The sequence below is a fragment of the Pogona vitticeps genome, chromosome 1 (genome assembly GCF_051106095.1).
Source record: "Pogona vitticeps strain Pit_001003342236 chromosome 1, PviZW2.1, whole genome shotgun sequence".
Lineage (NCBI taxonomy): Eukaryota > Metazoa > Chordata > Lepidosauria > Squamata > Agamidae > Pogona > Pogona vitticeps.
Window position 1 is genome coordinate 316,280,292 of NC_135783.1, and position 27,449 is coordinate 316,307,740.

Below are 27,449 nucleotides of genomic sequence, written 5' to 3' on the forward strand. Positions count from 1 at the left end.
AGAGGCTCAGCCAGTCCGCAGTCCCAAAATGTTTGGGGACCGCTGCTCTAGTATGATTTTTCAGGATGTTCGTAATATAAATCCTACCCCAAAAATAAGTGAAACCCCCCTCCACCAATGTGCAGCAACCAGAAGAAGATGAATGACTATACAGTGGTGCCTCGCTTAGCAATCGCTCCGTTGAGAGATGAAATTGCTTTGCGATGGACCTTTTGCCATCGCTGGAGCGATCGCTTAGCAATGTCCTCTATGGCTAAAATTCGCTTTGTGAACTTTTTTAAACACCTGATTGGCGGTTCCAAAATGGCCACCACAAAAACAAAATGGACGCTGCTGTTTTGCCTCGCTGTAGAGGCACCCAAAATGGCCGTCGCTATGGAGGAATTTCGCTTTAAGGTAAGTTATTAGTCCACAGGAACGTATTAAACACATTTTAATATGTTCCTATGGGTTTTTTAAAATCGCTTATCGATTAAATCTCTTAGCAATGTTTTTTTCGGAATGGATTAACATCGCTAAGTGAGGCACCACTGTATTTGAATAAATGTTGATTGTTGTACATGAAAACATTTCCTGAAAATAAGCCCTAATGTGTTTTTGGAGCAAAATTTAATAGACCCTGTCTTATTTTCGGTAAACACAGTACTATTACTGCTACCACTACTTTTAAGCAGGTGTTAATCCAGCTGTGTATCAATGAGTCAAATACCTTTTCATATTCTATCCAGGCCATGTTAAGATGTTTTTGGTTTTTTTTTTTGTTTTTTTTTTTGCATTTTTAGTATCATTTTATCAATAAGCAGCTGATCTTTCATGGCTCTTGACTTTTTAAAGTTCCCTTTCTGTTCAGTTGCATATAGGGAGTTTTCAATTAAGTAATTATATATTATCTTGCAAGTACTTCTGTGAAAAGCTTGAACGTTGTTGGAAGGCATGTAATTGGTCAATAGTTACTAGGTTCATTGCCCTTTTCATGATCTTTGATTATCAGAAATATGCAGCCTGTTCTCATCCAATCTTTGGTTCTAGAATTTTGAGGTTAGTGATTAAATTGCACTGCTATACGTTGATGGAGACTTGTTAACTGCTTTAACCAAAATTCTTGCAGCTCATCTGGACTAGGTAAACTCCAGTTTTTCACAGTCTTTACTTGCCTTTCAATCATTTCAGTTGTTATTACAATATCATCTATACATCTTCCTTGGGTTTCTTTACAAATGTATTTAATCCATGAACAGAAAGGGAACTTTAAAATGTCAAGAGGCACAAAATATCAGCTGCTTATTAATAAAATGATACTGAAGAATGCAAATAGGTGAAAAACAAACCTTAACATTGCCTGGATAGACTGCTGTATAAAAAGGCATTTGACTCATTTTCACACAGCTGGGTTAATACCTGCCTAAATTTTTTTGGATTAGTAAAAACATTCCTCATGAAAAACATTCCTCAAGTTCCTCAAGAAAAACATGGAAAAATGGAAAATTGTCTTAAGGGCCCATGGTAAAGAAATTGGAGAAGTCAATAATTTTAAATAAAACTGGTTTGGGCTACCATATTTCAGAACAAGCAGGAAAAATCTATCATCTGTTATACTTGGATGACTTGAAACTATATGAAAAAAGTTCCCCAGAGATAGAATCACTGCTAAACACAGAAGAAAGATTCAGTGATAATATCCAAAAGAAATTTGGAATTGACAAATGTGCAGCTCTGTCTATACACCGTGGCAAGATCCAAAAATTAGATGGAACAAAGTAAAAAAACTGCAGTACTGTATTAAAAATCACTATCATGTGATGAAAATTATAAATACCTTGGAATATTAGAAGCAGACAACATCGAGCACAAAAAAGTTAAAGAATTGACAGAAAGGGAATATATCAAAAGACTAGAAAATCTTAAAATCAAAATTAAATGACGGATATACAACCAAAGCCATAAGCGCATGGGCAGTTTCAGTAATTAGATACCCACCTGGAATAATAGATTGGGCTCAAAATGAATTAAAAAAATTAGATAAAAAAACACATAAACTAATCAGCATGCATCATGCTCTACATCCAAAAAGCGATGTGAACAGATTATATTTACCATGAAAAATCGGAGGCCTAGGATTACTGCAAATACAGCAGCTAGTAGAGGAGGAAAAAAAGAAGTCTGAATGATTATATCAGTACAAGCAGAAAACAATTACTTAAGGCAGTGAAAATGGAGAATATTTTGCAAGCAACAGAACAAATGCCAAATATAAGAAACAACTATCTGAAAATAAATTAAACAGCTGGAAAAATAAAGCACTACATGGACAATACCTGAGAAATATTGATGGAAAACATGATCATAATTCAACATGGGCATGGCTAAAACTGGGGAACATTAAGAAAGAAACCAAAGCCTTGATTTTTGGGATTACCTGATCCAAACTGATAAACACCTTGAACATAATACATCAGACATAGTAGTAACAGAATGAAGGAAGATCTGGATCATTGATGTTACAATTCAAAGGGATGCCAGAGCTGGAAATAAAGAACTGGAAAACCTATAAAGTACAGAGACCTGGCAATCAAAACATCTCACCTCTGGAAAAAGCACACGTCAGTGGTCTCCATAGTCATTGGGGCTTTGGGAACATTATCAATAAATTTCACACAGTACTATAAGCAGTTGCAGATCTCAGAGCTACAGTACATCAGAGCTACATCAGAGCTACAAAACCTGGCAATATTAGGAACAGCATGCGTATAGCACCAATATTTAACAGATACTTAGGTTTTGGGTTAAAACTTGTCTCTGTTTATAATACCAGTCAATGTTTTTATAATTTTGAATGTGCCTGGTGTTTAACAATAACAACAACAACAACAACAACAACAACCATCATCATCATCATCATCATCATCATCATCATCGGCTCAAACTACAGAAAGCCAGATTTAGGGAAAAATGTAAATGTTAGAGGAGTCTTACAGTGGAACCAGTTACTTTGGGCAGTGGTGAGCACTCCAATGCTAGAGGCATTCCACAGAAAACTGAACAGCCATGTATCCGATATCCTTCAATTCTGAATTCTGCATTGAGTAGGGGGTCAGACTCAATGTCCTTATAGCCCCCTTCAAACTCCATTATTCCATGATTCTATTCGATGATTCTATGAAAGCCCTGTTAGAGTTGCTATAAGTCAGTTCCAGCCTGACACCACATAACAGCAGTTCAGTAGCAGAAACACAGTTGAATGCACAGGAATGCAAAGATAGGGTTTTAAAGGTAAATCCTCAAAACATCCTGCCTTGACAGGTGAATCTACTTCGTTTTGTATTATAATTTAATTTCAAAAAGTCTTTCTTACAAAGTTATAAAATTATGAACTATCCCATTTTGGATCATTTTTGTTCTATCAAACTAATTCTCACCCATACCTAACACTAGATTAGGAAAACTGTGCAATCAGGTGTCAGCATGATATGCTTAAGAACATTTGCTTCGTGGAGAAGAGAAACCCATGATGTGAGACGGAGAGCTGGTTCAAGTACTGGTTTGAGCTAAGGAACTGTATTCAAACAGAATTGTAATTTATATGCAGGTCTGATTATCTCAATGCAATGATTATTCTCTGGATTGTAAACTGCTGGATTTACAGCATACTTGTATGGAGTGGAGGTAGGTGGCATGCATCAGTCTACCTGGTGGGGTTTATTTGTTCCCAAGGTACAATGCAACCTAAAGTTAATTGGGTACCCAGGTTTTCTTTGTGACAGAATATTGTCTTTGTACGTATGGGAGTTTTAATTCATTAAATCTCCAGAGAGGCTTACAGTGGTGTGAAGTCACAGGCATTAAACTGCTCTCCAAAAGACAAATACTGAAGAGTAAGATGGTACGAATTACATCTGAACGAGGCTTTAAAATGGGGAAAAATTGATAGAAGTAGACAGTCAATATCATTCCCATTGCTCCGAATGGTGGGGTGGAGAGGCAAGGAGAGAATATATCCATCCACTTCTCTAGAAGAAATGACATTTGAGGACCGATTAGCTCCATGCCTGAGAGGTTAACCCCCCGCCTGTGACAACAAGTGTCTGTGAAAAGGAGAGCTGATCTGAAAACTGGCCATGTCAACCATGAAGTTATTTCAATACTTTTTCCTTCCTAACAAGATGATTAATCCCATTACCCTCTTGCAAGCCCATTTCCCATTGAGTTAAGCACTCTCTAATAGCACACGGTTTCCAGGGATAAAACTTTGACTTCCTAATGTGATCTTATCAACATTTTTGCAACCACTTTCTCTCCAGCAAGCAATGTTTTTCTTTTCTTTTCTCTGTTTGTGCCTCATCTAGCCAGCATCTAGGAAGTGAGGCCACTGGTAAAGAAAATGCACAGAAAGTGACCGGTTAAACATTGCAAAAATTTAAATGCAAGATGCAACAAAGCTAATAGAACATTTAGAGCAATTTCTAGATTTTGTGGACTCCCCCAGCAAAAGACTGGTGGGTGGACCTTTTCAATGTCCACTGGGCTTACCTGTTATTGGAAATAGAAGATGAAAGCAGGGGATATACCAGCAGTCATCTGGTATTTGCTAGTGGGGTATCATTCCAGTTACTCACAATGCTCCTTGATAGGAAAATGGAAAGGAAAATGGCTGCACTCAGTGGCAATGGAAACTAATTTAACCCCTTAGAAAAAAGCTCCATTGTTGAGGGCTAAAGACTGAACATGAATTTGACAAACTCCTGGAGGCAGTGGAAGACAGGAGGGCCTGGCATGCTCTGGTCCATGAGGTCATGAAGAGTCGGACACAACTTAATGACTAAACAACAACAACAACAAAAACTGAGTACTTCTGAGATCCAAATGTCAGTGGAGGGACTCAACATCGGTGCCAACACCAGCCACAGTAACCAGACTCTGATGAAAGTGGACCCTCATTTTCATACCATTGCATATGCTAATTTATATGTACCAGGGTAAAATTAGAAATGAATGTTATACTCCAAACCCAATTAGAGTACATCTCAATTGATTAAGGAAGCTAGTCACCATGTGACCTCTGTGTCTACTGAGTTTACTATCCAGGTACCCAGTGTGGATGAAAAACTTTGGGGTCCTTGATCTGTCTCCTTAGAATTCTTTATATTGAAATCAAACTGTAACTGGGGGGTCATCTGGAGGAGAACCATCTTCAGGAAGCTCTTCGAATGGAGAATATCACCACCAAACATTGACCTACATTAACACTATAACTATGAAGGTATTAGAACTCTTCTAAAAGGCATCTAGGCTAGGGTGCTGGAAAGTAATTTTACACATCTCAGCCAGTAACCAAGAGGGTTTAAAGGTAAGTGCTGTATCTTCTTTTCTTGGTTCATTTTTACATTGTGTTTTGTATTTTGTTGTTATTGTTGTTTGTTTTGTTTTAATTGCATTTGTCTTATATAATTATACTTGAGTCCAGTTCATGGAAGTAAGGCAGCATATAACTGAATGGATAAAATAAGGTGAATGAATAAATAAATAGGCCACAAGAAGTCTTTATTTGCACATTGATTGATTTTATGTATTTATTTATATTGAGAATTTACATTCTCAGAGTGACTTAAACATTTAGAACCCTACAAAAATGTAGGAGCACATGGTAGCAACTGCAAAATGAAGAGAAGCAAAAGAATAGAACCACCCAAGATGAAACAGGTTAATCTGAATTCAAAGGACTGAGAAAATAAAAAGGTCTTTTTCTCAAACTAATTAGAAAAACGGGTTTCTTTAATACAGTTGCTGACATATGAAAACCTTTGACCGTAAGACAGAAACTGCTTGAGAATATATAGCATACATGCATGTATTTAAAGCCCTATTTCTGCAAGATTCAAGTTAAAATCATTTCCTTTGGAGAAAGGATAAAGGAATAATCCAGCTCATGCAAAAATATAAATGAAGTTGTTTTCAAATCAAATGTAAAGATGGACAATGCCGTTATTGCTTTTGTAAAAGGAACAGCAGTTACTAATTATTCCTAGAACGTTGTTTTCAGCTACTTGTGTTCTGCTGAAAAGGTTGTAGGATGGAATGCCATCAGAGACTAATAAAGAAAGGTAAATATACCGATGTATACTCATAGTTAGTTCTGGTCTTAGACCGTAATAAAGTGTTCATTCATTCACTCATAGTTAGCTGCAGAAACTGAGGAACAGAGTCCATGATAACTGGAGCTTGACCTCACTCAGGCATGAAATATGGTTGCTCTGGTCTTATTTATAAATTTAGTAAATTGTCACACTTTTTTTCTAAGCATAAGCAGCATCCCATGCATGTTCCATGTGTAACAGTCTCTGGATGTTCAGTAGAACAGTCTTTCAATTTCTTGAAAAAAACTGCTACCAGAAGGATGAAAAAACACAATTAGCTTTACTCTAACTTGCGCATTTCTCGATGAATACCAATCAGGGGGGGGTCTGTTCTTTGCACTACCATCTTACTTCTTAAACTGGGAGAAAGAAGCAGCGTTATAATAGCAATGGATAGAAAGGAGGCAAATAAAAGCCTAAAGTTCTAATCAAAATCCTAATCAGAAAGATGACAAATGGTGGAGATTATTAAATTTTCTCTGCTCCGTTGATGAATTTAATAAAGAACTAATCAAAGATCATTAGAAAGCTTTTGTGCTTGGCATGCATTGTGGCTGGATTGCAATCTGAATTTGTGTTCTACTGGTTACCTAGGGTTGAATTGGATGTGTAAATATGAGTGGGGGGAATAATATTTAAATCAGCTATATGTACCAAATGCCTATGCCCCTTCCTGCACTTGCACATCTTGCGCTTTGATCCAGTGATTAGAACACTGAAGCTATTGTTTCTACTTTCTAATGATCTTTGATTTTCTAATGACCTTTGATTAAATTGATCCTGTCTCTTACATTCTTTTCTCTCCTACTTTTTTATGTGAAGAATTCCAATTTCAAGAGGATGAAGCAACATACAGTAGCACGAGTCAAACAGCAGCATCAGTTTATGAAGATATTAGGTAAAATTTGGAATACTATGTTGGGCAGCCATCTCCTGGTCCCTGTTGATCATGGGTGTCCCCCCCCTCACTCACTCACTCACTCACTCTCTCTCTCTCTCTCTCTCTCTCTCTCTCTCTCTCTCACACACACACACACACACACACACACACAACCGAATGGACTCTCTCTCATCCCATAATACAGTTCCATGTTCTGGAAAAGTGTATAAGAATATTTCATGTGGAATATATGCACATTCTTACTCAGAGAAGCACCCTAATTGAGGATAGGTAACAGTGTTTTAGTCTCAGATAGCTAAGCCAAGTCAAGGGCCTATCTGGACACTGATCTGGGGTGTGAAATCAGCAATTTTTTTTTTATAATTATAATTTTAGCACCGTAAAGAGGAAAAAGCTTTTGTAGACCTTTCTCCTCTTAGGGCCCAAAGAACTTGACTTGTCTTGGGTGCTGTTTTGTACCTTGAATTGGGACAGAAGAGTCCTTCAGGCAGTGAAATCTCACAGGCTGTTCCTGCACATTGTGCACAAAGAAATTATCCCAGTTCAGAAACCAACGTCTATAATTAAATGTATCTCTGGTAACATGTAATATGAAAGCAACGTCTGAAAAGGTTTTCCCCAAGAAAGCCTCTTTGAAACACAGTGTCTTTAAATAAAAATCACCACTTCTCCGGAAGAGAAACATATGTACATTTCATTGGACCTCCGTAGTTCAAACTACAGTATATGTTACAGATGGCTCATAATTAGAAAAGGGATATATTTACGTGCTGAACATGTCTGGTGGTCACAGCAGGAAGTTTTTGTACCTCTCATGGTTAGCAATGTTTTTTGAGTACAGGAATGATTGCTCAGTTATAGAGATGTGTCGGAATCATCTCTCAGAAATTATCCAGGACAAACCAGACACTGTGCAGCCAGTTCTTGCATGAGTCTTATTGTGACATGTGTTTTCTTATGTGGAATCCTAGTCTTTCTCTCCTTACTGCATTGCTTTCTTATTTTTCAACCATACAACCTGAAGCACAGAGAACAAGCCATGGTAATCTTTGTTAATGGTTTCTTTTTACATTTTGTGGCCACTTTGCTCACAATGAATGAATGTCTTGAATGTCAGCTCTGAATTTGCTTATCTGCCTTTGCATATCAAAACTACATCCATTCATTATCATTAAACAAATGAGACATGAAGAGAGGGGGAAATGAGTACAGGTTTTAGCTAAACCTACCTTCTCCCCTCATCTCGTTCATGCCCCATAAGCAGACTGGAGGCACCAGAAGGTACTTTGCTATCTGCTATCAAAGCAATTAACAAAGCAATTAACCATCCCAAACTATAGTGAGAGTATGTTAAGCTACTTTTTGTATTCTCATTGCTTTTGAAACACAACTTTTCTGCCACAAATTTGCTGCATTTCTCTCACAGAGCTTTGATCTGCTTCCTTATCAGTCGACTACAAGAAACAGGAAGATACACAAAAGCGATCTGCCACAGAGAAAAGGAAGGCTGTACAAAGCCACTTGTCAATATTGACATGACATGAAGATAATGCCTTCTTTATGTTAAAATAATTGTTCAAATTACCTGATGAGAAACATCCTTTTCTATTAAACCAGTAGTTTTCTCCCTAAATTTTCCATTTCTTCATTTATCTCATTACTTAACTAGTATTGCGCAACATATTTTAAAACTAGTGATAAGTATAGGGTGGGAGTGGTTCTTACTTCAAAGACAACACGTAAAGTTGGGAAGTCTAGTTCTTCACTCCATAAACGTGTGCTGACAAAAATGGTACCACCAGCACACATGGCAGCAGCATCTTTTCATTGTGGGAATGTTTTTCTAGGGCTCAAAGCTATGTGTGGGGAAGACATTTGTTTGTTTGTTTGTTTCTAAAGTTATTGTAAAGGGCACACACATTCAAAAGCCACAAAAGGGAAACAGAAAGGGGTAGAATAACAAAATATTAAAATCACTGGACCCCATTGTTGTTCTGGTTTTAAAAACTTATCCCTAAAGATCCAAATGAGTAGTAAGTAGACAATTAAAAACTTGGCTATTTAGGCAGGCCTTCCCTCCATTTATTTATTTATTTATTTATTTATTTTATTTCTATCCCGCCTATCTGATCATATTAGACCACTCTAGGCGGCTTACAGTAAAAACAACAATGTAATTTTAAAACTTTACAGCAGAAACTTAAATTAAAAAATAATAATAATAAAGAACAGAATAAGAAAAAAGATCGTCAAGGGTTTTCTGTTGGGAAGGCCCGCCTATACATCAATGTTTTTAGTTGTTTCTTAAAAATGCCCAGCGAGGAAGCCGCGCGAATCTCAGGGGGCAAGTTGTTCCAAAGGCGAGGAGCCACCGCCGAGAAGGCCCGGATTCTGGTCTTTTCCTTTCGGGCCTCTCTCGGCGTTAGGCTCCTCAGCCTTATCTCCTGGCTCGCGCGAGTGACACGGGTAGATCTAGATGGGAGAAGGCGTTCCGCCAAGTATCGAGGTCCTAAACCGTTTAGGGCTTTGTAAGTAAGCGTTAACACTTTGAAATCAATGCGGAATCGGATTGGCAGCCAATGCAATGCGGCCAGAGTGGGGGAGATATGTTGGTATCTTCTCAGCCCACTGAGTAGTCTGGCCGCCGCATTCTGCACCACCTGTAGTTTCCGCAGCAATCTCAAAGGTAGCCCCACGTAGAGCGCATTACAGTGGTCTAATCTCGAGACTACAAGCGCATGCACCAGAGTGGTGAGAGACCCCACATCAAGGTAGGGCCGCAGCTGGGCTATCCGCCTGAGATGGAAAAAAGCGGAACGGACCACGGACGCCACCTGGGTCTCCATGGTGAGCGCCGGGTCAAGATGGACACCCAAGCTACGGACCCCATCCCTGGCGGGCAGGGTCACCCCCCCAAAAATGAGGGAGTTTCCCATGTCCCCAGGTGTGGGGGCGCCCACCCTCAGTACCTCTGTCTTGTCCGGGTTCAGCCTCAGCCCGTTCTCCTGCATCCATTCCTGTACAGCCTCCAGGCAACGCTGAAGGGACAGAACGGCATCTCCTGCAGTTGGAAAAAAGGAGATGTAGAGCTGTGTGTCATCCGCATATTGATGGCACTGCGCTCCACACCTCCTGATGACCCCTCCCAGCGGCCTCATGTAGATATTAAACAGCATTGGGGAGATGATCGACCCCTGTGGGACCCCACAATTAAGGCACCACGGGGCCGAAACATTCTCCCCAAGCTGTACTCTCTGGGGACGGTCCTCCAAGAAGGAACGGAGCCAAGCAAAGGCCCGGCCACCTATCCCCAACTCGGCGAGCCTCCCCAGGAGGATACCATGGTCAATGGTATCAAAGGCCGCTGAGATATCGAGGAGTACCAACAGAGACACTTTGCCCCTGTCGGCCTCCCTCAATAAGTCATCACACAGGGCGACCAATGCCGTTTCTGTCCCATGGCGCGGCCTGAAGCCCGACTGGAATGGATCCAGGGCATCTGTTTCATCCAGGAACGCCTGGAGCTGATCGGCCACCACCCTCTCGACTACCTTGCTTAAGAAAGAAACATTGGCGACGGGCCTATAGTTACCAATTTCGTCCGCCGCCAAACTGGGTTTCTTTCTTATGGGCCTAATGAGTGTTTCCTTGAGGGCAGAGGGAAATCTACCCTCAAGGAAAGACCCATTAATTATTACAGTAGCCCATTCCGTTGTTGAGGGCCTGGCTGCCTTGATTAGCCAGGCCGGGCAGGGGTCCAAAGAGGAGGTGGTGGCACGACAGCGATCAAGCGTCCTGGCCACAGTGTCGGGCGATACGGGCTGAAAAGAGTCAAAAGACACCGGGCAAGACGGAGCGCTGGACATCCCAACTTGACTCACTGTATTCAAAAAAGGAGCGAGATCCCGGCGGATGGCCTCCACTTTGGATTTAAAAAATGCTGCAAATTGGTCCGGGGTAAGACTAGGGGGAGGCCTATCTCCCGGGCCAACTCCGGATAGGTCACGTACTATACGGAATAGTTCCGCCTGCTGGTTGGATGCCTCACTTATCCGGTTAGCGAGGTAAGTTCTACTGGCAGCCTTTACCTTAGACTGGTAAAGGTTAGTTGCGACCTTAACAGCTATACGATTGAAAACCGTCGGGTCCTTTCTCCATTTGCGCTCCAGCCGTCTCCTGACCCGCTTCGACACCCGAAGATCCTGGTTAAACCAGGGCGCCGGGCGATCTCTGCGGCGGAGAGGGCGTTTAGGTGCGATCGTGTCAATGGCACTAGTCGCGGCGGTGAGCCAGCCGTCAACCAGGGCCTCGACAGGAGCGCCAGCCAGGTCAGCCGTAACCCCTCTCATGGCATCCTGGAATCCAATCGGATCCAGTAGCCTTCGAGGGCGGACCATGACAATAGATCCCTGCTCCCTGCGAGGGGGGAGGGCCATCTTGAGGAAGCATTTTATTAGGTGGTGATCCGACCATGACAAGGGGACCGACTCAAGGTCAGTCACCATCGGTCCACTCTCACTCCCATTGGTGGAAAAAACCAAATCTAATGTATGGCCGCCCACGTGCGTAGGGCCGTTGACATGTTGGGACATGTTCAAGAAGGCCATGGTCTCCAAGAACTCAAGAGCTGGTCCAGCGGGCTCTGCCCCCGCATGCACGTTGAAGTCCCCCAAGACCAATAATCTCGGGGAGCCCAGCAGTGCCGCGGAGACAAAGTCCACCAGCTCCGGTAGGGAAGTGGCTGGGTCGCGGGGAGCACGGTAACCCAGCAAGATCCCAATACCGTCCCTGGCCCCGATCCACACGTGGAGAGCCTCAAGACCTGGTTTTACCACCGAGGAGCGCCTAATTACTTCCAGGTTGGATTTATAAACGATGGCAACTCCCCCCCCGACCCTCTAGTCTGCCCTGGTGTTGGACAGCATAACCGGGCGGGCAGATGAGAGCTAGAGGGGGACCCCCCTCTCCGCCAATCCATGTTTCGGTTATGCAGGCCAGGTCTGCATCTTCCTCCAGAATAAGATCATAAATTAGCTGGGTTTTGTTAGATACAGACCTGGCGTTCAACAACACCAGGCGTAGAGTAGAGGGTTGGCTGGTCTGACTACCTCGGCACTGGAGGGTGGTCTCCATCTCAGAACAAGGAACAGCCTTTAAACATCTGTCCCTTGTTCTTCTAACACGAGTAGGGAAGGAGCCAACGCCATATCGCCCTCTACCCGTGATGACAGAGATGTTTTGTGGGCCCCCGCTGGGAAGGCGGGCCCTCCAATCCATGACGAGAAGGAAAAATAGAAAGAAGAATAAAAAAAGAACGAATAACTTAATATAATTAAAGAGAAAAAAAAGAATTATACAATACAACAATAAACTCAATACATCAATGAAACATGTAAACAACAGTATCAAACTTAATAATAATTAAGATAAGTAATCAAAAATAATAAACAATAAAGACAAAAATAATAATAACAAAACAAAATAAAATAATAAAAATATTAATCACAAACTAAATAATTAACCCCCACAAATAATAACTGGGAAAAACATTAATAACAATGAAACAATTACAATAGGCATCAATTATAATTATATCCAAATTAGAGAAATTCAATAAAATTCAAATTATACAGTTTAAATAAATATAATATTGAAATTTAAAATATGCATTTACTTCAAATGGATTAAACAAAAAATAGAATGGGGCAAACTAATAACCATAAACGAAGTAAAACAAAATAAGACAAAAAGCAACAAAATTAATATAGTGAAAAAGCAGAGAAAATAAACCCAAGCTTCTCCCCCCATATAATTAGTCCTGTCTTGCAGCACCCTAACAGCAGGTCTTATTTTCCTCAGAGTGGTTGTTGGGTATGAGTTCAAATTCATGGGGGCAACAACCCCCACCCAGACAGTCAGAGGTAGAGCTTGATATAGCATTGCAAGGAGGGAGAACAGGAAGAGAGCCACTGAAGACATGATACCTGTGCTGGCTCTCTCGGCATTATAGGGTCAAAAGGGAATTCCCCATTCAACCTTTCAGGGTCTGCTGCTGTAAACTGGGCTTCTCTGGCCATAAATAATAGGAAAGAGTTACAGTTCCATCTGGCTCTCCAAGAGGCCCTGAGAGAGAACACAGCCAGCCGGTATCAGATTTCACAGGCTTCAGTTAGTCTCTCAGTCTCTCAGATTCCTAAGCACAGGCTCATCCAACTCCTTCCAACGGCGTCCACGGCCTACAGGGCTCTAGCTCTCGAACCGGCAGGCTCTTCTGGACCCTTCCACGCTGGGCCTTAGTCTCCCAAGGCCCCCAGCGCCAGGCCCACCAAGCACGATGGCCTTCCAAGGGCTTAAGCTCTTCCAGCCCCCTCAGAACGAAAGGCAAGCTCTTCCAACCCCCGCAGCCACAGCACAAACTCCCGGGACGCCAAACTCTGCCTCGCTGACAAGCCAGGCCAAGGTCAGGTCTTCCCCTCCGCCTCCTCCAGCTCTCTCGGCAACCTCCGAGCAGTCCCAGCAAGGCAGGAACCAGAAGAGAAGCTCAGGAACCAGGAGAGAAACTCAGAAAACAGAAAGAGATTATAAGCTAAAAATAAACTGAGTTTGCTAAATGATGTAAAAATAAGATAGGTGAAGTGAAAATAAAATGAGTGAAGCAAAAAGCAACCAAAAAGAGAAAAGGGAAAGAAAAGACTAGGCCGAAGTGGTAGAGAGAAAACACTCCTACCAGCTATCGGCGGCCATCTTGAAAAAAAAAAAAAAGTCAGCTAAGTCTTTTTATTTCTTCTTATGTTACTAATCTTGGTAATTTTTTCTTAAATTAATTGTTTTAATTGATATAGTAACTGTATTTTTAATGATTATATATATTTTATATTGATTTTTATGTTGTAAGCCGCCCCGAGTAGACATGGTCTAGAGGGGCGGGGTATAAATAAATAAATAAATAAATAAATAAATAAATAAATAAATAAGTAAGTAAGTAAGTAAGTAAGTAAGTAAGTAAGTAAGTAAGTAAGTAAGTAAGTAAGTAAGTAAGTAAGTAAGTAAGTAAGTAAGTGGCCTGCAGGGATGTTGGCAAATCTTTGGGTCCAAATACCAAGTGTTTGTTCACCTCTTGAGTTGTTTGCCCTGCCCCTCTGGGGGAGGCACATGCACAGAGACAGCAGGCCTGGAAGTGAAGCCAGGCGGGCACGTGCATGCGCAGAGACAGCGGGCCGGCTTCCATTCCCAGAGCCAGCCTCTGAACATACACTGGCCTATCAGCTGGGTGGCAGGTGCATGGATGGAGGCAGCAGCTGGCTGCTGGAAGGGGAGCTGGGCCTGCTGTCTCTGAGGATGGCGGCAGTAGCAGCAGCAGATAGAGAGGCCCATTCCGAATAGTGACTCAAAAACACGACTCAGAAACATGGGTCTGAGTCGCCATTTGAGTCTAAGTCTTCCCAAGAAATATCCAAGTTGACTCCAAGCCAAGTTGCCAGTGTGACTGCAGTCAGGTTCAACAGCGAGTCACAACTTGTGAGTCCCCGTCCCTAGTCATCTGTACACTACAGCATTGTTGTTAATGAACTGGATAAAGGAAATTGTCATAAATGTATCTGTTCAAATTCTTTTTGTCTTCTGAGTCTGTATGGCTGAATCTACATGGGGAGTTGAAACAAAGTTGAATTCAGAGTGACTTCTCTTGCTGCACACAACGGAAACTCTACTGTGGTTTAAATGCACACTATTTTAAACTGCAGTAGGGCTTCCTCTGTGGTCAGCTGAGCCTTTCTTCCTCCACGAGGCTTGCTTGTCCAGTGGGTAGCTGGTTAGTGGCAACCAAGGACACAGTGGCAGCAAGGGGTGGGACATCTTCAATGACTAGGCAAGCCCCTCCACTACAACCACTGTTGCCACCACGTTCCTTGGCTTCTGCTTGCCAGCTGGCCACTAGACAAGGAAGCTGTATGGAGGATGAAGGGCATTCCTGCTTCAGCCGACCACAGAGGAAGCCCTATTTGTGTCACCCAAAGAGAGAAGGCTGGGGATAAGAACACAAAAAGGGGCGTAACAAAAAGGTAGCAGCAAGGAGGTGTGTGTCATGCTTACATGTTCTCTGTTTGAATGTGAGGAGCTACACTGAAACAGAAGACAGTTGTTTTAAGTGGATTCATACTTGTTTGCTTGTAACCTGCAATAAAAAAAATTTAGTTACAGATTACAGCAAACATAGTTTAGGGTCATTTGCCAGATGCTGCGAAGCCAGGCATCAATACTAAGCCCATCCAGAAATCCATCTATGTGTTATCTTCTGTCCTGCTAATGCAACAAGCAGAAAGATAAAAGCCTTGTGAAGTAAATATTGCTTATCCCCAATAAAGACAGATGGCATTATCAAAGCATTACATTTCGCTATGCTTTGGTCTGTTACATTAGAAATTAGGTGTGTTATACCAGTCCAAGGGATACCAGTGTAGCATAGTGGACAGAGTAATGGACTCAAGAGGCTTGGGTTTGAATCCCTGCTCTGCCATGGAAAAGCAGTGCGGACATGGAACTGGTAAAACCACTCCTTAAATATCTCATTTATCTTGAAAGCCCTGTTAGAATTGCTGTAAGTTGGTTCTGACATGAAGGCACATAACATATATACTATTCAAAAGACCACCGCTCTGCCCAATTACCCATATATGCAATAGGGTCCCTCTATACCCACACTAGCTCCAGTTTGTGCCAGAATAATTTTGACAGAAACCTAAACAGCTTTGGAGAGCAAAGGTGCCATCTCTGAAATGTCTTCAGCATCTTTTCTTTGAGCACTGCTGATTTTGTTCTCAAAACTGGTGGACCAAATCCATTTCTCATTAGAAAAATCAAGTTGTGGGTCAGATTCCCATGCCAAATATAGAACCAGCTGAAGAGTTATATAGCAAATCTATGAGCCAGCTCCAGACCTCAGAGACCTAACCGTTCATACTTCTGGCTGACACTACACAAACATTTTCAAAGATGGTTAAGGGTCTTAGATCTGCAACTTTTTTAATTTTTTTATTTTTTTAATTTTTTTGGCAAAAGACACAACTTGATTATTTTGGAACCAATTGGTTTGGAGCTCTTGAAGTTTTTCTAATAGATGGTCATCACTAAGGAACTTTTTTCAATTAAAAATGAAACACGAACATGAAAAATGCACTTTTCTTGCTATTTTTTAAACTGGTTGATTTTGCCTGGAGGAGTGGGCAGGAGGGAGAAGTTAGGTTTTTAGGAAATGTAAGGCCCATGCCTTTTCTGGCTCGAGGATTTGGAGAGTTGTGGGCAAAGGGATAGCTTTCCCAAACACTCTTTTGAATAACAGATGAATGTTTCCTTCTACTGTAGCCCCAGGAGGGCCTATTCTGCTTTGGATAGCTCTCATTATCTCCCCTGTCTGACCAGTCTTCAGAGCCAAGGCATTATGGGAGGGGTGACTTGGGAAATCACCTGTGCAAGTGACTATGAGGCTGCTACCTTCTCCTCCAGTGGTGGTGTATGTACAGCAGTGATCCCCAACCTTGGGCCTCCAGATGTTCTTGGACTTCAACTCCCAGAAATCCTGGCCAGCAGAAGTGGCGGTGAAGGCTTCTGGGAGTTGTAGTCCAAGAACATCTGGAGGCCCAATGTTGGGGACCACTGATGTACAGGAGTATCATTGTGTGTGCTGCCTCCTCCTCCTCTCCTCCATCTGCCATGAGAAGAGAGTGCAGATTTATTACAACTGGGGCTGGAGGGTTCAGGTGCTGGAGAGTTCAGGTGCCTGCCTGCTTGGTGTAGTAAAGAGGGCAATTAGCTGAACTGCCATGAATGCCAGCAGCATGTGGGAGTGATGGGGATCCTTTACAATGTAGGGGGCCTATGAGGCTTTGACTAGCTGTCACTATGCTTTGCTTCCCATCTAAAGTGGCATGAAGGTTTAGACTGCCCCTGCCCATTAGGCAACAAGTGTACATTTGTTAACCTCCCAGGACTTATGCTGATGCAAGATCAAGCTAATTTCTGTCCATGGAAGGAACGAAGATGCCACTTTGTATTAGGTAGCAAAATGTCTTGGAACAGCCTTAAAGTGATACACTGTGTTTCAATTTAAACTAAAAGGATTCTTTCTTTATGTGTACCAATGGATATAAATAAGCAGATACCAACCTGGCATCCGTTTCTGGTAATATATTTCTTCTTCTTCTTCTTTGGTTATGCATAAGCAGCCATGATAACTGATTTCAAGGCAGGGTCTTGGTTCATCTCTCCTCATGTACAAAATAAGTGAGGCACAAATGAACTGCTGCCGAGGCTCTGGTGGTTTGACGGTGGCCGCAGAACAGGGCCCGAGCTCTCCTATGCGCTCTGAGCTCCACAGCTGACTCACTCATGCTTGCAGTCATCAGACTCCTGGGGCCTGAGAAGACTGTGGAGCCAATGCACTTGATTTTAAAGTGGGAAGGAGCGGCAAGATCCACTCTTCAGCTAGCATCCCCCTTCGTGAAGTGGCATTATTGTTGGCTCTAAAAGGAGCATGTTCTCACACTGAGAATTACACTAAAAGCTGCCATGTTTTATTTATAGAAGAGCTCCCAGTGAATATTTCCCAGTCTGAAGAAGGGGGAAACTTATGGATTCTTCCCTCTCCCTCACCTACTTTTGCCCCCACCCCTGACAGCAAAGAGATAGCAGCTTGGTAGTAAAAGAAATATGCTTTTTGTCGTATCACTTTCTTAGCCTTAGACATATTGGAAGAAATTAATGTATGTTGCATAGCCTAATCAAGCTGCATTGTTTGTCCTTTAGTATTCTTGGAACCTGTTGTATTCAAGCTTGTGCAACAGAGATGAGTAGAGCTGTTCTCTATACTCATAAGGGGCTTACAGGATCAGTTTGGGACTTGATGGATCTCAGTTCAAGGACCCCAGTCAGCTTCCAAGCCCACTTGCTGGCCCTGAACCAGTCTTTGTCAAAGTCTGACTTACCTTGCAGGGATGTTGTGAGCATTGCCATGAAACTGGCCAAGTTTGCGCAACACGCCTGCAGGGTCCCACTCTTACTGAAACATGTATGTGAACAACACACACAATGTTAACTGGAAAACTTGACAAGTTTAAGCTAAGAACAGTGGTAGAGAAGAAATAGCTTCAAGGGTCTAAAGGCGAGCCAAGTCCCCAAGAGGAAACGGCAGCAATGTAGCTGCCATATCAATTAGTAGACTATGTCTAGATGGGCGGCATATAAATGCAATAAATAAATAAATAAATAAAATAAATAAATTACATTGTTTGGCATCCTTCAGTCTCGAGGGACTATGGTAACGTGCTCTGTATGGAGGACTTGTAACACCATCTAGTGTGGCTGAGAAGGCCAAATTGAGAATGACAATCCCTTCCACAATGAGGACAAATACTATCTGTCCCCTGTCCAGTTCCCTGATTTTGCAGCTTCCAGGACTGCCTCTTTGCCTCGGCCTACTGTACAAGGGTCTCTTCAAATTGGGAAAGGCCGTGATGTACCGCCTGATGTCAGGGTTTCCCATCTGTTGAGGCCCATTCCTAAGGCCTTCAGATCCCGCTTGCAGATAACCTTGTATCACAGCTGTGGTTGTTACATACAGCACTGATGTTACCTGTCTGTCATGGGTTTGGAGGGAAAGTTCCATCCTATGGGGAGTGGAAGGCGGGACATCAGGAGGAGGGGCTGTACTGTATATATATGTGAAGCCTGTGTGGTGAAGGGAGACGCTGGGATGTGAAGAAGCAGCAGCTGGGAAGAAGAAGCTGGTGTGGGAGTCTGTGTGTCAGACAGGGTACTACTGTGTGTCAGAGTACCAACCTGATAGGTTCAGGTGTCTGTTGGTTAGCCAGAACTGATAGGTTCAGGGTCTGTGCTTCAAGTTAAGTGTTCTGTGTGAACCAAACTGTATGCATGTATGAATGAGAATAAGCCACGTTACTTTATCTTATTCACCTGATTATTTTATTTTCCCTGTGTGTTGTATTTAAATAAACCTTGTTCTTTTATTTGTTTAAAAATCCATCCCTGGTCGGTGTGACTTCTTATAGGGAATGGTTGGTGGCAGCTTAGTTAAGTGTGGCAGATCCCAGTAGGTCTGGGTTTGTCACATTGATTGGTGTCCAGCGTGTGGGATACGACTGGTCCAGTTGTCCAGCGGTCCAGCAAAGCCTTGGCAAGTGTGCCCAGAGCAAGGGGGGTCTAGTCAGGGACAATCTGAGGCGCGTAGGTAATCTTCTAGGTGTACCTCACGGGGAGGTGCGCTAGTGGAAGAACGTGCTGTTACATACAGCACTGATGTTACCTGTCTGTCATGGGTTTGGAGGGAAAGTTCCATCCTATGGGGAGTGGAAGGCGGGACATCAGGAGGAGGGGCTGTACTGTATAAATATGTGATGCCTGTGGGGTGAGAGAGAACACACTGAGTGACACTGGGGTGTGACGAAGCAGCAGCTGGGAAGAAGAAGCTGTTGTGGGAGTCTGTGTGTCAGACAGGGTACTTCTGTGTGTCAGAGTACCAACCTGATAGGTTCAGGTGTCTGTTGGTTAGCCAGAACTGATAGGTTCAGGGTCTGTGCTTCAAGTTAAGGGTTCTGGGTGAACCAAACTGTATGCTTGTATGAGTGAGAATAAGCCACGTTACTTTATGTTATTCACCTGATTGTTTATTTTTCCCTGTGTGTATTTAAAATAAACCTTATTCTTGTTATTGTTTAAAAATCCATCCCTGGTCTGTGTGACTTCTTACAGGGAATGGGTTGGTGGCAGCTTAGTGTAACTGTGTGACTTATCCCAGTAGGTCTGGGTTTGTCACATTGATTGGTGTCCAGCGTGTGGGATACGACTGGTCCAGTTGTCCAGTGGTCCAGCAAAGCCTTGGCGAGTGTGCCCAGAGCAAGGGGGGTCTAGTCAGGGACAGTCTGAGGCGCGTAGGTAATCTTCTAGGTGTACCTCACGGGGAGGTGCGCTAGTAGAAGAACGTGCCAACTGGGGAGACTTAGATTAAGGTGCTCTGAGGCAGCCTGGTTTTGGCGGGAAAAAGCTGAGGCAAAACTGCGTAGTAACAGCGATCTAGCTTGCCAGCTGAGAGGCCCAGCAGAGGGGGGTAGGCTCTGACTCGATCCTGTTGCAAGTTAGTGCTGAAGAACAGCAGCAATCTCTAGGGAGAGCTGGTTCTGAGGCAAGAAGGAAAAAAGTGGTCGTTTTATTTTGAGGCTTGACTTTTTAAAGCAGCCTGTTCTGAGGGGGGATTATGCCCTTGACTCGAAGCCAGATGGCCGAAATGAGTGAAGTGAAAGACCCCCAGATTGACCAAGGTTCTGAGGATGAATTTGGCTCAGTGCAGGGTGACAGCACAGGAGAGCAGAACCCAGAACTTAGAAAATTGCTCATAGCCCAACAGCATGAACTGAGGATGAGGCAATTTGAAGTGGAGGAAAGGTTAGAGAGAGAAAAAATGGAGGAAAGGGAAAGAGAGAAACAGCGGCAATTTGAATTAGAGAGAGAGAGAATGGAGAGGGAGGAAAGATTGGAGAGAGAAAGAATGGCGTTTGAATTAAGAAAACTGGAACTGATGAACCAGAACAATAATAACAATAGGGATTCTGAGGGAGGCCAACTGTCTAAGGCTGACCTGAAGAAATTCCCTGTGTACCACAAGGGAGATTGTCCTGAGGTGTTCTTTTCCTTAGTGGAAAGAGCGTTTGTGGACTTCTCAGTGAGGGAAACTGAGAAGATGACCATCATGCGATCTTTAATCAGTGGTAGCCTGGCTGAGGTCTATGCCGAGATGCCTGAGGAACTGATGAAAGATTTTGCAGAGTTTAAAAAACTGGTGTTTGCCAGACATGGGATAAATGCGGAGCAGCTGAGACAAAGATTCAGGTCCCTCACCAAGAAACCAGAACAGACTTTTACCCAAGTGGGGGCCCAATTGGTGAGGCTGCTTGGGAAATGGCTATCTCAGGAGGGGACAGAGACCTATGAGCAGCTTAAAGATTTGATAGCACTGGAACAGTTCTATTCAGTCCTGCATGGGGAATTGAAATTCCAGGTGAGGGAAAGGAAACCGAAATCTGTGGCAGCAGCCGCAGAGATCGCAGATTTTATTTCCCAAATAAGAAAGCCCTTGGGTGAGGGGAAATCTGTAGGTAAACCCAAAGAAACCTACAGCAAGTACTCTCAGGGACCAGGGAAAAGCCAGCAAGGGGGAGGGGCCCATGGTGAAGGGAAGCCCTCAGACATGAAACTAAGACCTCAGATTTTGGAGGGAAAACCAAAACAAGATGAGAGAGAATCAAAATACACCAGAAAATGCTATTTCTGTCAGGGAAAGGGTCATCTAATCTCAGAGTGTCAGAAATTAAAGCAGCTAAAAGGAATGGTGCCTCAGGAGTCTAGTGGGACCGAGCCAAAAGCTGTGTTCTGTGTCCAGAAAGAGCAAGGCTCAGTGTCACTGAGGGAGCCTGTTGCCATGGCTACTCAGTCTGGAACAGCTACCTATGCTGATCAGGCTGAGGAAAATGGTCCTCTTGTGGAGGTAAAGCGCTGCTTGCTGGTAAAAACAGATTCTCAGTTGTTTGAGACAGCAGGGGTGGACGTAGGAATACTTGACCGTCAGTATAGGGGGCTGCGGGACACTTGTTCCCAGGTAACCCTGTGCCATCCAGATATCATCCCTAGGGAGTTTATAATCCCAAATGAAAGCATGAAGGTAGCAGGGATTGAGGGGCAGGTAATCTCTCTGCCAGTAGCAGAGGTACCTGTCAACTTTCAAGGCTGGAGGGGAGCTTGGCGGCTAGCGATTTCATCGACTCTGCCAGCAGCCGTGCTCGTGGGAAATGACCTGGCTGAACATGTGAAACGGGTGCTAGTGATTACACGCTCACAAGCCACCACAGGGACAGTTCAGGGGGGTAATGATGAGCCAGAGACGGAAGCAGAGGGGAGTTCAGAAGCTGTGGTGGAAACCTTAACCACAGACAGCAGATTTGGACAGGAGCAAAAGGCAGACGCCACTCTCCAAAAGTGTTTTGAACAGGTGACTGACGCCCAGCTAACACCTGAAACCCCAGTGAGATTTCTGGAGAAAAAGGGGATTTTATATAGAGAAACCCTGAGGAATATCTCAAAAGGGGGAGATGGGATCAGAAGTCAGCTGGTGGTACCTGAAAAGTATCGCCCCATGATCTTACAAAAGGGTCACTCTGACATGTCTGCTGCACACTTAGGGGTGAAAGGGCCCCTTGATTTGATCAAACAAAATTGGGAGCAGATCACCCAGGATGACCCACAAGACGTTGTGACATACATAGACACCTTGATGAATGACCTAAAGAGAAATCTAGAGCTGGCAGCAGAAAACCTGCAAGCTCAGAAGGTCAGACAGAAAACATGGTATGACCACAAAGCTAGAGAGAGGCACTTTGACCCAGGGGAGGAAGTGCTTTGGCTTAGGCCCTGCAGAGAGAACAAACTGCAGCTCAAATGGGCAGGACCATATAGGGTCATTTCCAAGATGTCAGACCTGAACTACCTAATAGAGCAGGAGGAGAACCAAGTAAGGAGGGTGGTTCATGTGAATGCCCTAAAACCCTACTACAGAGGGGAACAGAGGGTTTTATTCGCGATAAAAGCAGCTGAGAGTGAGGAAGCTGAATTACCCTTCTGGGAGGGTAGAGGGGAAGTAAAATACAACCCAGAGGAGGTAAAGATCAGTCCTGCACTCACCCAAGACCAGCAGCAAGAACTAAAAATGCTGCTTAGTAAATATCAACAGGTGTTTTCCAACAAGCCGGGGATAGTGAAGGGAGTGATGCATCGGATCCACACAGGGGATGCACCCCCGCAGGCAGTATCCCCATACCGAGTAACGGGACCCTATAGGGACAAGGTACGGAAGGAGCTGGACGAAATGCTGAGGGAGAACATAATCGTCCCCTCTTCTAGTCCTTGGTCCTCTCCGATAGTCCTTGTGGACAAGCCTGATGGGAGCATTAGGTTTTGTGTTGATTACAGAAAATTAAACCGTGTAACCACTCCTGATGCCTACCCAATGCCCAGGCTAGACAACCTGATTGAAACCATAGGGGGTTGTCGGTTCATCTCATCATTGGACCTGGTAAAGGGATATTGGCAATTAAGAATTGATCCCAGGGATCAAGAAAAGACTGCCTTTTGCAGCCCTTTTGGTCTCTATGAGTTTCGAGTCCTGAGCTTTGGTCTCAGAAATGCACCAGCCACATTCCAAAGGCTGATGGACCAGACCTTGGCAGGGCTCAGTGACTTTACAGTGGCCTACATTGACGACATAGGGATCTTCAGTAATACCTGGGAAGATCACCTGATACACCTGGAGTTAGTGCTGCAGAGGTTAAGTGCAGCAGGGCTAACAGTAAAGGCCAGCAAGTGTCAGCTGGGTAGCCCAGAAATAAAATACTTGGGTCACATGGTAGGGGGAGGAATGATAAAACCCCTGGAGGCCAAAATAGAAGCAGTTCGTGATTGGCCCAGACCCAACACCAAGAAAAAAGTCAAATCATTTCTTGGGTTGGTGGGCTACTACAGAAAGTTCATCCCGAGGTTTAGCGAGATTGCGGCTCCGCTGACCGATCTGACGAGGAAGAAGGCTGATGACCGCATCCCGTGGACCAGCGACTGTGAGGCGGCGTTCCAGAGGTTGAAGGAGGCGTTAATCAACTATCCTGTCCTGCGTGCTCCAGACTTCGACCGGGAGTTCATCATCTACACCGATGCGTCTAACAGCGGGGTAGGAGCAGTTCTGTGCCAGGAGGATGAGAATGGTGACCAACATCCAGTGTCCTACCTGAGTAGGAAACTTCAAAAAGGTGAGAGACATTTGGCAACCGTGGAGAAGGAGTGTTTGGCCATAGTCTACGCGATCCAGAAGGCCAAGCCTTACATCTGGGGGAGACATTTTATTCTGTGTACTGACCATTCACCATTGCAATGGTTAAAGACAATGAAAACCCACAATAGCAAACTTATGAGGTGGGCTTTAAACCTACAGGACTATGACTTTGAAGTGAAGGTGGTCAGAGGGTCAGTGAACTGTGTTGCTGACGCCTTATCAAGAAGACCTGAAGAATGAAGACGGCGAAAGAACATGGACTATGTGTATATAATGATGACAAAAAGTTAAATGTACCTGGTTTTGAATTTGGTTTGTATGAATAAAGGTAAATTGATGTAATGTATATGTTAAATGTTTAAATGCCTAATTGAAATGTTTAACTTAGAATGTAAGTATGAGGAAGTATAATATGGTATGTATAACTGTTGTTGTATGTTTTATTCAGGTTGTTTTTTGGTGAAAAGCACGTTAGCTTTCCCCCTACAAAACAACTTATAAAGAGGGGAGGTGTTACATACAGCACTGATGTTACCTGTCTGTCATGGGTTTGGAGGGAAAGTTCCATCCTATGGGGAGTGGAAGGCGGGACATCAGGAGGAGGGGCTGTACTGTATAAATATGTGATGCCTGTGGGGTGAGAGAGAACACACTGAGTGACACTGGGGTGTGACGAAGCAGCAGCTGGGAAGAAGAAGCTGTTGTGGGAGTCTGTGTGTCAGACAGGGTACTTCTGTGTGTCAGAGTACCAACCTGATAGGTTCAGGTGTCTGTTGGTTAGCCAGAACTGATAGGTTCAGGGTCTGTGCTTCAAGTTAAGGGTTCTGGGTGAACCAAACTGTATGCTTGTATGAGTGAGAATAAGCCACGTTACTTTATGTTATTCACCTGATTGTTTATTTTTCCCTGTGTGTATTTAAAATAAACCTTATTCTTGTTATTGTTTAAAAATCCATCCCTGGTCTGTGTGACTTCTTACAGGGAATGGGTTGGTGGCAGCTTAGTGTAACTGTGTGACTTATCCCAGTAGGTCTGGGTTTGTCACACGTGCCAACTGGGGAGACTAGATTAGAGTGCTCTGAGGCAGCCTGTTTTGGCGGGAAAAAAGCTGAGGCAAAACTGTGAAATAGAAGTGAGCTAGCTTGCCAGCTGAGAGGCCCAGCAGAGGGGGGTAGACTCTGGCTCGCAACTGTTGCAAGTTACAGTAGTGCTGAAGAACAGCAGTAATCTATAGAAAGCTGGTTCTGAGGCAAAAGAGAGAGAGAGAAAAAAAAGTGGTCGCTTTATTTTGAGGCCTGACTTTTTAAAGCAGCCTGTTCTGAGGGGGGATTATGCCCTTGACTCGAAGCCAGATGGCAGAAATGGGTGAAGTGAAAGACCCCCAGGTTGACCAAGGTTCTGAGGATGAATTTGGCTCAGTGCAAGGTGACAGCACGGGAGAACAAAACCCAGAACTCAGAAAAATACTCCTAGCCCAACAGCATGAACTGAGGGTGAGGGAAATGGAAATCAGAAGAAAAGAAAGAGCTGAAATCTGTCAGGCAGAGGCAGATGCCAAGAAAAGGGGAATGGCCATGAGGATAAAAGAGATGGAACTGAAACACCAAATTAGACTGGTACAATTGGAATTGAAGTTCCTAAATAAGTTTATTAACAATTTATCAGTGGAAGAAATGTCAAAGAAGGAAAAGTATGAGGCTCAGGTCAGACAAAGTGAGCAAGATCTTGAAAAATATACTCAGCAAAAAGACATTAAATTAAAAGAAATCAGAGATAAGACTGAAGAAAAAGTAAAAGAGATAAAAGCTAGGGCTGAGGAAGAAATTTTACAGATCAGGGCTGAGTTTGAGGCTAAGCGAAAGGAGCTGGATTTGAGAATAAAAGGGAAGAAATTGCAGCAAGGGGGAGGGGCCCATGGTGAAGGGAAGCCCTCAGACATGAAACCAAGACCTCAGATTTTGGAGGGAAAACCAAAACAAGAGGAGAAAGACTCAAAATACACCAGAAAATGTTATTTCTGTCAGGGAAAGGGCCATCTAATCTCAGAGTGTGAAAAATTAAAGCAGCTAAAAGGAATTGTGCCTCAGGATTCGAGTGGGACCAAGCCAAAAGCTGTGTTCTGTGTCCAGAAAGAGCAAGGCTCATTGTCACTGAGGGAGCCTGTTGCCATGGCTACTCAGTCTGGAACAGCTACCTCTGCTGATCAGGCTGAGGAAAATGGTCCTCTTGTAGAAGTCAGGCGCTGCCTGCTGGTGAGAACAGATTCTCAGTTGTTTGAGACAGCAGGGGTGGACGTAGGAATACTTGACCGTCAGTATCGGGGGCTGCGGGACACTTGTTCTCAGGTGACCCTGGGCCATCCAGATATTATTCCTAGGGAGTATGTAATCCCAAATGAGAGCATGAAGGTGGCAGGGATTGAGGGGCAGGTGATCTCTCTGCCAGTTGCGGAGGTACCTGTGAACTTTCAAGGCTGGAGGGGAGTTTGGCGGCTAGCGATTTCATCGACTCTGCCAGCAGCCGTGCTCGTGGGAAATGACCTGGCTGAACATGTGAAACGGGTGCTAGTGATTACACGCTCACAAGCCACCACGGGGACAGTTCAGGGGGGTAATGATGAGCCATAGACGGAAGCAGGTGGGGGGAGTTCAGAAGCTGTGGTGGAAACCTTGACCACAGACAGCAGATTTGGACAAGAGCAAAAGGCAGACGCCACTCTCCAGAAGTGTTTTGAACAGGTGACTGACGCCCAGCTAACACCTGAAACCCCAGTGAGATTTCTGGAGAAAAAGGGGGTTTTATATAGAGAGACCCTGAGGAATATCTCAAAAGGGGGAGATGGGATCAGAAGTCAGCTGGTGGTACCTGAAAAGTATCGCCCCATGATCTTACAAAGGGGGCACTCTGACATGTTTGCTGCACACTTAGGGGTGAACAAAACACAGCAGAGAATCACACAGAATTTTTACTGGCCTGACATAGGGAAGCAGATCAGGGAGTTCTGTAAACAATGTGATGTGTGTCAAAGGCAGGGGAATAGCCGCGACAGGACCAAAGCAAAGTTGTGCCCTTTGCCTGTGATTGACACTCCGTTCAAATGCATAGGGGTGGATATTGTGGGACCTTTGCCCAAGGCCACAAAGAGGGGGAACAGGTTCATTCTCACCATTGTGGACCATGCCACAAGGTACCCTGAAGCCATACCCTTGACTAACATTGAAACTAACACAGTGGCAGATGCCTTGGTGGGGTATATGTCCAGGATGGGATTTGCCTCAGAAATAATCACAGATTTGGGAGCATCGTTCACATCAAAGCTCATGAAACGCTTATGGCAAATCTGTGGAATTAAGCACAAGGAAACCACTGCTTATCATCCTGAAAGTAATGGGTTAACTGAGAAGTTCAATGGGACTCTAATGCGCATGATTAGGGCTTACTTGGCAGAGAATCCAAACAACTGGGACCAGAAGCTGCAATCCCTTTTGTTTGCTTATCGATCAGTGCCACAAGCCAGTACCGGGTTCAGTCCATT

The 27,449-nt window shown here is 43.8% G+C and overlaps 1 long non-coding RNA gene across 1 annotated transcript; it reads left to right on the forward strand.

Moving 5' to 3' along the window:
* Positions 1–323: 323 nt before the first annotated feature.
* Positions 324–8,740, forward strand: LOC144588906 (uncharacterized). Its single transcript, XR_013544663.1, has 2 exons — positions 324–7,029; positions 8,459–8,740. It is a non-coding gene; the product is annotated as an uncharacterized LOC144588906 (long non-coding RNA).
* The last annotated feature ends 18,709 nt before the right edge of the window (positions 8,741–27,449 follow it).